This window comes from Strongylocentrotus purpuratus, unplaced genomic scaffold (assembly GCF_000002235.5).
Source record: "Strongylocentrotus purpuratus isolate Spur 01 unplaced genomic scaffold, Spur_5.0 spur5_scaffold_3, whole genome shotgun sequence".
Taxonomy (NCBI): Eukaryota; Metazoa; Echinodermata; class Echinoidea; order Camarodonta; family Strongylocentrotidae; genus Strongylocentrotus; species Strongylocentrotus purpuratus.
The window spans coordinates 12593525-12603268 of record NW_022145609.1 but is presented as its reverse complement, the minus strand read 5'-3'; the positions used below and the strand labels follow the sequence as shown (position 1 = coordinate 12603268).

General features: G+C 35.5%; 1 long non-coding RNA gene across 1 annotated transcript; it reads right to left on the bottom strand.

Moving 5' to 3' along the window:
• Nucleotides 1-8097: 8097 nt before the first annotated feature.
• Nucleotides 8098-9480, bottom strand: LOC115928882. The gene is made up of 2 exons (XR_004066268.1): nt 9351-9480; nt 8098-8902 (listed from the first exon to the last, which is right to left on the bottom strand). It is a non-coding gene; the product is annotated as an uncharacterized LOC115928882 (long non-coding RNA).
• Nucleotides 9481-9744: the final 264 nt, after the last annotated feature.

Here is a 9744-nt window from a genome sequence, read left to right as displayed (position 1 = left end):
GCGTGCACATCTATGTTTCAATACAATTTATTTGAATTTACACCATATTTCTTATTTACTACAAAATATAAATTTCCAATTATTCGGACATTTCACTACTTCGTATAAATAACATTTAATTAAACATGAATTAGGAAAAAATTCAACTATGAACTAAAATAAGTCCAATAAAATACAAGTATATGGAAAATAGATTGTGTTATGTATTAACCAAGTCTACTAATTACCAATGCCATTACGTTGGAAATTTCAGACGAACTGGTATTACTGTGTTGTTGCCAATGGCAAAAATTAATTAGTAAAAGTGCTACTTTATACCTTTAATTACTAATTAAGATTTTCAACTGGAGATTTCAACTGGTTTGAAGTTATGCCAAATGGTTCAACTGGTCCAGTATGACCAGTTAAATCCAACTGGTAACCCTGGAAATTGAAATGGGCCAGTTGACCCAGACCAGTTGAATTGTTACTGGACCAGTTAGAATTTGACCAGTTGGCTTCAACTGGTTCAACTGGACCAGTTGCAACTGGATTTTCCTTCTGGGAGGGGGATATTTGTAACACCGCTAGACTAACTCCAAATCGACTCCAAACCGACGTTGTAATGTAGATTTTGAACGCTGTAATGTCGATCCAGTATCAGTGTTACTGAGGTATCTGTTGCACCACCAACCGACTCCAAACCGTATAACAATGGGCCATTGGACATAATGAAAATATTTGTCCGGTTCTGTTGTCGCTTTAATGTCGGTCTCGTTAGTGTAACTGGGTCTCTCTTCCAACCTCGCTTTCACATTAGAGAATGCGATACATTACCTTCTCTTTCCAATCGCGCTAAGAATTAATTGTATTTCAGTTTTTGTCATATGTTGACTCTAGAGAAATGCGCCATTTCTTTTGACAAGCCCACATTCCGTCACGCACACTTAACAAGCAAATACAAATGCGTTATTGTAAAAAAAAAAAAATTAAAAAAAAATCAATTGCTGAAAATTAAAAAAATCTCTTCTTTTAGACTTGCAAATCATATGGGGCCATGAATTTGGTTCAAATGAACGTATTGGAAGCATACGCGATCCTACAATATTCAATGATCGTTGTCGCGGTAGAAATCGAGTCTAAAGTGATGAAATTGTAAATAATAAACTCTTTATGCCCTTAGCACCCCCTTAAGACTGATATTACTCGAGCTTTAAAACAGTGTTCCTTGACAACAATCGACCGATCTGCTATTCCCGTTTTTGAAATTATATATCAGAACTGCATATTCTGAGATTATGGTCGCAGCTACCATGGAATGGCCTTAGGCGCTATTTGAAATTTTTGAACATTAAATTTCTCGAAAGCAGAAGTGTTTTAGGGTCTAAATATTCTAGTGCTTATAATACATCCCAGGGGCATCCTAATATATCAAAATGTTAAAGAGTTAATATCCATCCAATTTTAAAAATTTCCCAAAACTTTGCATCACCTTTTAATTTCATATGGCAAGCCATAATATTTACCTACCTAGCATCAACTTATGTTTCTTAATCGCATTCTAACTATTGCGATACCATTATTCGTTGAATGAAATTAGGTGAATGAAATAATTCGTATCGAGACACTTCACAAAGACACGTGCATTAAATGTGGTTCCAGTACTACAGTAGCCTAATGAAATGCCATTGAGAAGAGGAGTATGGTATGCAAGTTTAAAATTCTCCCTATCCACAACTGAAAGGAAATATATCATTGGAATATAAAACAGCTATGATGCTTTTCACTAGATGGATTAGATCGAAATTCGACATACACAGTCGCCATTTCGAAAAAAATCTAGCTGGGTAACTGTTGTTTTGTCAGAAAATGAACGTCTTCATAAGTTCCTACCTCATAACTTTTGAAAATGTGAATATACACATATGCCTCTGATGTATGTACATCTTTGAATTACTGTGCTGTCTTACATTGACGTTAGTGTAGCTATACAAATAATAATTAAGAAAACAACCACATCAGCGTCGGAATTCGATATCGGGGGCGGGGCACATGAGAGAAACATATGCTTCGGTCGTTAGAGACGTAAAAAAACCCATCCTATAAAATTTGGTTCAAAAGATCCGTCATCACATCAAACTTAAAATACTGGAACCAACACGTCTTTACAAAATTACATTATTTGTATAGATATAGCTCAAGGTTATAGCGTCGAGCAATAATAATTATATATACATATATTTATATAGTGCTTTACCTATGGCGCCACTGGACGGACATTAAAGAAAAAAGTTACCACAAATCTTTGTCATGATCACAATAATCGATCGATATATACCCACAAGCAATATGTTTTTTGTTCTATTGATGATTAATTAGCATGGGTGGATATTAAAGAAAGTTAACAGTAATCTGAACTCCTGTATTTTGATGGAACAGTGCAATTGAAATGGTGTTTCGGACGTTACATTTTCCGTAAACAATGTAGGCCCTCATTTAACCAACTAGAACAATCATTTAATGAGATTGTTTATGTTTTGAATAAACTTATTAGTTACTCCAAGTCATTAAATTAAAAGAAAATATAATTTAATTGTAGTAGCGCTTATATTAGAAATATATCCAAAATTTGAAAAAGTTGTCTCATTTTCCGTAAACAATTTTGTAACGTCCGAAACAACTTTCAATTTGAAGTAGCAAAAAATATATGAACTGCAGGACCTATCTTTCGTAACATTTTTAAAACATTTCATGGCGGCTACCCACCAAAAAAAAAGAAATTTGCAATACATCATTACAATACTATTTTATAGTTAAAACCAATTTTCCGTTAACAGTTGTAACGTCCGAAACAAATGTAACGTCCGAAACAAAAAATACCAAATAAATGATGATAATCCATATTTGAGGGTATCTGGAGTGAATAAATCATTGTGAAATAAGTTATTATATGTCTTAACACAAGTCAAAACACAAATCAGGTCTTTCAAATCCAATAATTTTGTGTAAACTCAAGAAGGGTGTTTCGGACGTTACACTATTTGATTGTTAACACATAGTTTGCAAATATCAACTAATTTTCGATCATATGGGCAAGCTACGATTTCACAATGCACACTCCTGTTAAAAACACTATTTTGATAATTTCATTTAGATCTAAATATAAAAATATGTAGAAATATGATGCAAAAAATCAAATTTTCCGTAAAATATCTAAATTGTCTGCCAAATTGACTTATAAAACATAAATATTGAAGCCAAACTTTGTGGTGCAAGGCATTGTTGGCTGCTTTAGTATATCCTTAATATTGTAATTTATCAGAAAAAATCTCAATAAAAGTGACTCATAAAAATTATTCAGCCATTTTAACAGCACTTTCTGGTATGCTGTTAGCACGTTTCGGATGTTACATTAAACTGTTAACAGACATTTTCATACTTTAACTAGTTCAAATGAGGGGCAAAGATAGATGTGAGAATAGCAAATTTCAATTTTTCAACCTCTCGTCTTGCTATTTACATTGCTGTGTGTTTGCAAATCATCACGTTTTCATTTTTACAGAGGTTGTTCCAAATTATGTCATATAACCAAAGATTGTATGGTCAACCTAAACTATTTGGTAGGTTACAAAAGCTCAAAATCACCCACTCAAGCAATACCCAGTGTACATGTACATGACACGGGTATGATACAGGTATATAAAGTTGATAAAATCAAGCAAATTAAAATGTTTTTCTAAAAAATTATGGGAAATATGGATTTTCATTTGAAAATACCTTTTAAAAAGGGCACTCAGTACACGTAACTAATCTGTGTAGAAAGTACATACATGTATAAAAGAAAAGGGAATTAACAGTAATACCTTATTTAATGATCCTAAACATATACATGTAGTATCTTCCTCAAATGTATGCATACATACAAAATGTATAAGCTAGTGTAGGGATTTATTTTTAACTTCTGAAACTCCCCTTCATATCCATGATTCATCCCTTTCATATTAATAGGTCATCCCGCATTCACACTAACCCTTTTCATCCACCATCCTTTCATCTGTCTATCTTTCTCTCTCTCATTGGTTTCAATTTTCACCTTATGCAGTCAAGCTTATATAGTATAATTTACATATACTATGAATATTCAATATATACCCTTTGTTTATGTTTGAATATTCAAGAATACCTTGTGATGTTGATTTATACTTGTATGGGACTATATGAATATGTATTGATTTATTCTACTTTGCATGGAATGTATGTGGAATGCTACATAGAATGCTGTAATGCTTTTACACATTAAAACCTGGTCAGTTAGCCAGTAGTTATCAATCCTACAACATGTCTGCTGGGCTGCCTCTGTGTTAAGAGTGCTAGGAATTATCTGTTAGAACCGCAACCCTACACTAGTGTGAAATATAAATGGGCTGTCCGTTTTTTTTCCCTCTACGAAATGTCAAAGTTGGGGGTGCGGCGCTGCGGCCTTATCGCCGGCAAATACCGTACATGTTTAACCTACACTGTATATTGTTTGTCACCTGTGATAAAGGCACAGCAAGAGTTAAGATCTATCAACCAACCAACCAATCAATCCATCCATTCATCAATCGGTCATCAATTCAATAAATAAATAAATACTTATTTAAGAGCATTAAAAAATGTTGTCTTTTGAAACAGCCTCCTAATACAAATAGTGGTAAAGGATGATTGTTACTACAGTAGTATTATAACCTAACACATACACAATTTTAAAATACATCTAAAATGTCTCATTCTCGAGATGTACATAAATTAGGATTCACTTATTTCTTATTACCGTATTGACATGACTGGGGGTACTTTTTTAAGTTTTATTTTTTTTTAAAGATTTGTCAACATGACTGGGGGTACTTTTTTTAAGTTTTATTTTTTTAAAAATTTGTCAATGTTTTGCTTACATACATGTACAGTATGTGTTAGTGATATTATTGAATGACACACTATATAGTTGAAGGCAAAGAACATTAGCAAGCTGATTAAACATCTATATTGTAGAGTTTGTAGAAATTGACGATCTCATTGAAATGTTAACATCGTGTAACATCCGAAACAAACCATAGTATACATTTCACACTGTTGTTCATAACATGCAATAAAGAGTATGTTTCTAAGTGAATGTTCTAAGGAGTTTTGATGACTACAATTGCTATTAGCTTCATATTTCACTCTGTTAGATCACATAATCATTTTTAACTACCGGTACACGTTCTTGAAATGAATAATATACCTTACATAAATTGAGTGGTCGATGAAGACAAACTTGGTATACATGTATGTGCTAAACTAATTAAAACTGCACAATTTTTTTCCATAAATGTTACAGAAGTATTTTTCTGCAAACAATTAATGTAACTGAGGTTGTTATAATAAAATAAGTTTGACCTAAGAAAAAAGCATTTTACCTATTGAAATACAAACTTGTTATTGTCAAAACCCTAATTTAGAGCTATTTTTCACTTTCAAGTGATACGAAATTTGTATTTTTCAAGATAGAAACTCAACAATTTGCATGAATAATCTCTGAAACATATTCTTAAAGACCCAACATATTTAAAGGTGTAGTTAATAGCAAATGAGTTTTATATCACAGTTATTAGATATGCTATAGTTCACAATAAAATTGTAAAAACTCAAAGTATTCATATCTGGTGAATAAATAAGGAGATAGATTAAGGTCCAGAATTTGCATTTCTCAAAAATATGATTAGTCCTGATCCTAAAAATACAAGTTCGAAGTGAGTAAACATAACTTCATTTTGGACCCATTTGTGGACACATTTGGTATAAGTTAAAAAAAACCAGTGTCGTAAGCCTTTATTTTATATCATTTAAAATATATGCATGATCTCTACCTGGCTAAGAAATCTCACATTTTCGTGAACTGTGTTTATTTCTGTCAGTCTTTTCCAGCTATTTTTGTCTTCACCATCGCCTATTTGAAAAAAGTAACTGCTTGCATTCTTCAGACGTTAAATACTGTTCAACAAAACTATAAAGGACAAGCACAAGTAGCACTAGGAGAATAATTGAATGAGTATCATTCATGATGTGATAAGAAAGTCATGGTTCGGTTGGGGTGGTACAGCTCTGAAAAGGTTATTACAAGTACAAACAAGGAAAAAAAGGATAAAGAAGAAATAAACAGAGGACGAAGAAGAAAAGAGGTGTTATAGTAGAGTGATCTAATCAGTCGACTGGGAATTAAACGGTTGTGGGATTGATTCCCGGCACGGTACTAATACAGTATACTCTTGAACAAGGTATTTTATCTGCATTGCTACACCTATCTGAGGACTGCCAACATTTCCGAACCCCCCTTTCGCGGGCTTTTTGCGGGCTTTTCCTGCCTTGGAGACCCCCCTAAATCATGCTCAATGTACCCCCTTAATCCCAAAGAGATGAGAGAAAAAAGAAAAAACACCCCCTTTTTAAAGAAATCTCCGGGTGAGAAGTTAATACACCCCTTTTTTTACAATTCTCGGGCCGGACTTTGTGGCACGAAAAGTACCCCTTTACCGGACATTTTGGTAACACGCTTGGGGTCATTTTGACCCCGGAGTGGGGGGGGGGGGGGGGCGGGCTCTTCACCCATATATGGGTACCCGCTAGGTTGCGAACGCCAGTGCGGTTTGATTATAGCTGTTGCGCACCTGTAACTGGCTGGAATGCTTTCCAAGGGAGGGGAGAGTGTGCACTCTATAAAGTGCACAATACTAATACATACATGTTGACTGCTATGAGAGACACAGCTCTTTCTATAGGCTCAATGGGACGTTACATCCTGCTATTACTCATCGGCGCGCCGCCGCGAACGTCCCCGACAACCAATATAAAAACAGCTTTGCCTCGAATATTAAAGAAACACAAATTCTTGCCTCATTATCCTTTTCTTGAGTAAAGATTAGTTAAAACATCACAGATGATTTGAGACACTGTCTGTTTATATTCGCTTGAAAGTTGCCTGAATTTTACGGTCAATCGGGAATTACACACACACGCACACAGACCCACACTGAATGGTATCCGCGCTCGCTCAAAGAAACTTTTTACACGTAAACCAATGGGAATCTCAACAACATTTAACTGTGCGGTATGTTACCCGGGGCAACAGGCATCTTTGTCATTAACTATTGCCCGCTACCTGGGGCAACGGGCCTTTTCGGTTTTTTGGTCGGGTACGCGCGAGCGCTTTGTGATTAAAAGTTATGTTATTAGTGATACAACTACTACTACTACTACTAATACTACTACTACTACTACTCCCTTACAAAAAAAAACCATGGTAGTACCATGGTAGTACCATGGTAGTACCATGGTAGTGCTATGGTATGGTACTGTACCATGGTAGACGGTATATTGGCCACGGTACATAACCATGGTACTACCATGGTAGTACCATGACAATTATTACGGTAGTACCACGGTATAGTATACTACCACGGTACTGTACCATGGTACTGGACCACAATACCGTGATATATACCATGGTACTGTACCACGGTAGTATACCACGGTACTGTACCATGGTACTGGACCACAATAATACCGTGGTATACCATGGTACTGTACCACGGTACTGTACCACAATAATACCGTGGTATACCATGGTACTGTACCACGGTAGTATACCACGGTACTGTACCACGGTACTGTACCACAATAATACCGTGGTATACCATGGTACAGTACCATGGTATACCACGGTATATATTGTGTTCCAGTACCATGGTACAGTACCGTGGTATACTACCGTGGTACAGTACCATGGTATACCACGGTATTATTGTGGTCCAGTATCATGGTATAATTTACAAATCTACTACATAATTAAAGCACTTGCAACACAGTATTCCTCATAATATTTGCCAGCCCTTGTTTATTTAATTTTGAAATAGCATGCTAGTGGTCTGCAAAGTAGACGCAAAAATGACAGGAGCTGGCATGTCCACTTTCAACTCAATTATCCATTCAGCTGCTTCTCTCGCAAACACGATCTGTTAACAAAAGACATCACAATCATGTTGATTAATATTGTTGAATGATCATATGACGTATCAAACATCAAACAATGGAAACAATATGTTTACTTTAAAAAAACGTTTATTCAAACAAGCTAAAATCTAGCTCGCGTAAAATATATAAAACAATTTACAGTCGAAAACTGAAGTCTATTTCTATAGCGAAGACTGCCGCTTGTAACATCATTATACAGGACACTAAACATTTTCAGCACACAACAATATCTTAAAGTGGTTAGTCTATTTCTATAACGGAAGACTGCCGCTCATATTCAAATTACATAGTACATTATAAAAAACTGTCCTTCCAGCGGAGGTGCGAGATTCGTTGACGATGTCGTACTCGAATTCAGTCGAAAGACGAAATTTGAAGAAACAATTGGTGACTAGGCCTTCTTGGCAGATCGTAGATGATGTCGGTGATCATAGTACAGTTCAAAAATGAATGATGAACGAAAGTCAAGAGTCGGCGATGTCGATCGGATGCGGAGTCCGTGTTCGGCGATGGTGAAACGCGGTATAGAGTTTGACGTCGAGGGTGATTGAAGACAGAACGATAGGTTAGGTCATCATTAATCGGAGTCAGGATCAGACCTGCAAACGACGAAACGCAAATCGAAGAAGGTAAAAAGGAGGTTCTTACCTTTAATCAAAGTTCGACGAGACTAGTGTTCAAAGACAGAACAAACGTCGATAATGCCAATATCCAATTCATTATTAGAGTTCGGAACAATCTTCAAAGTTCAAACGCGAAAACGGAGGTCGACGTCAAAGACATGGTGATGGTGGCGTTGATGTATATTGGTGAAGATGATGATAAAGAACGAGGTCGATATGGAAACTACTCATTTGTCATGTTGCGTCTATATCTGTAATTTAAAAAAGACAATTTTGAATTAGAGTCTATAAAAAATTAAAAAAATGAATATCAACAACTGTCAACATAAAATCACACAGTCACAGACGCAGACATGACATCGATTAGACCTAACTCCTAAGCGTAATTCGTTAATATGCTGGGTTTTTATGCAGTAATATGTTCTAAAAAGAATAAAACATTAAATCCTGCGAGCAATGATACTATAATCACAGCAGAGTTAATGTGTATGTAAATGGAAAAATTTTGCTTCGAATGATATCTGCCCCATAAACCCATCAAGATCCTACATCAAATTACGTACATGGGATCATACATGTTCAGTCTTATCCTGTCGGAATGTGTTTTAAGTCCCAGTTAACACTGTCATAAATAACTATCTAGACATCGAGTAGATCTATGTACATATTGGAAATAAGGTAGATGATTCTTAAACTTACCCATACTGTTGTAGATTAGCAGGAAAACTCAGTATTCAGCATTATTTTGCAGAGAAAACACCAAGATTCAGTCTAGTTCCTGTCTAGGCAAAGCTACATTGTGAATTTATAATGCACACAGTAGCTCTAGCAGCTTGTGCGTGCACTATTCCCAATGCAAGCTTTGTACAGCGATCCTTTGACACGTACACAGTACACATAGCTAGCCATTCAAAATATGCGGGGTTATATTGCACAACGGTTCCAAAGGACTGGCTGTGTGTAGTACGTGTGTGTGTGTGTGTGTATGTATATGTATATGGGGCCTGCAGGTATGACCTTCTTTATGATATTTCAAGCTGTTGCACAATTTCTAATGTACATCAATTGATAAATGGCCAAATGAAAATAAGTT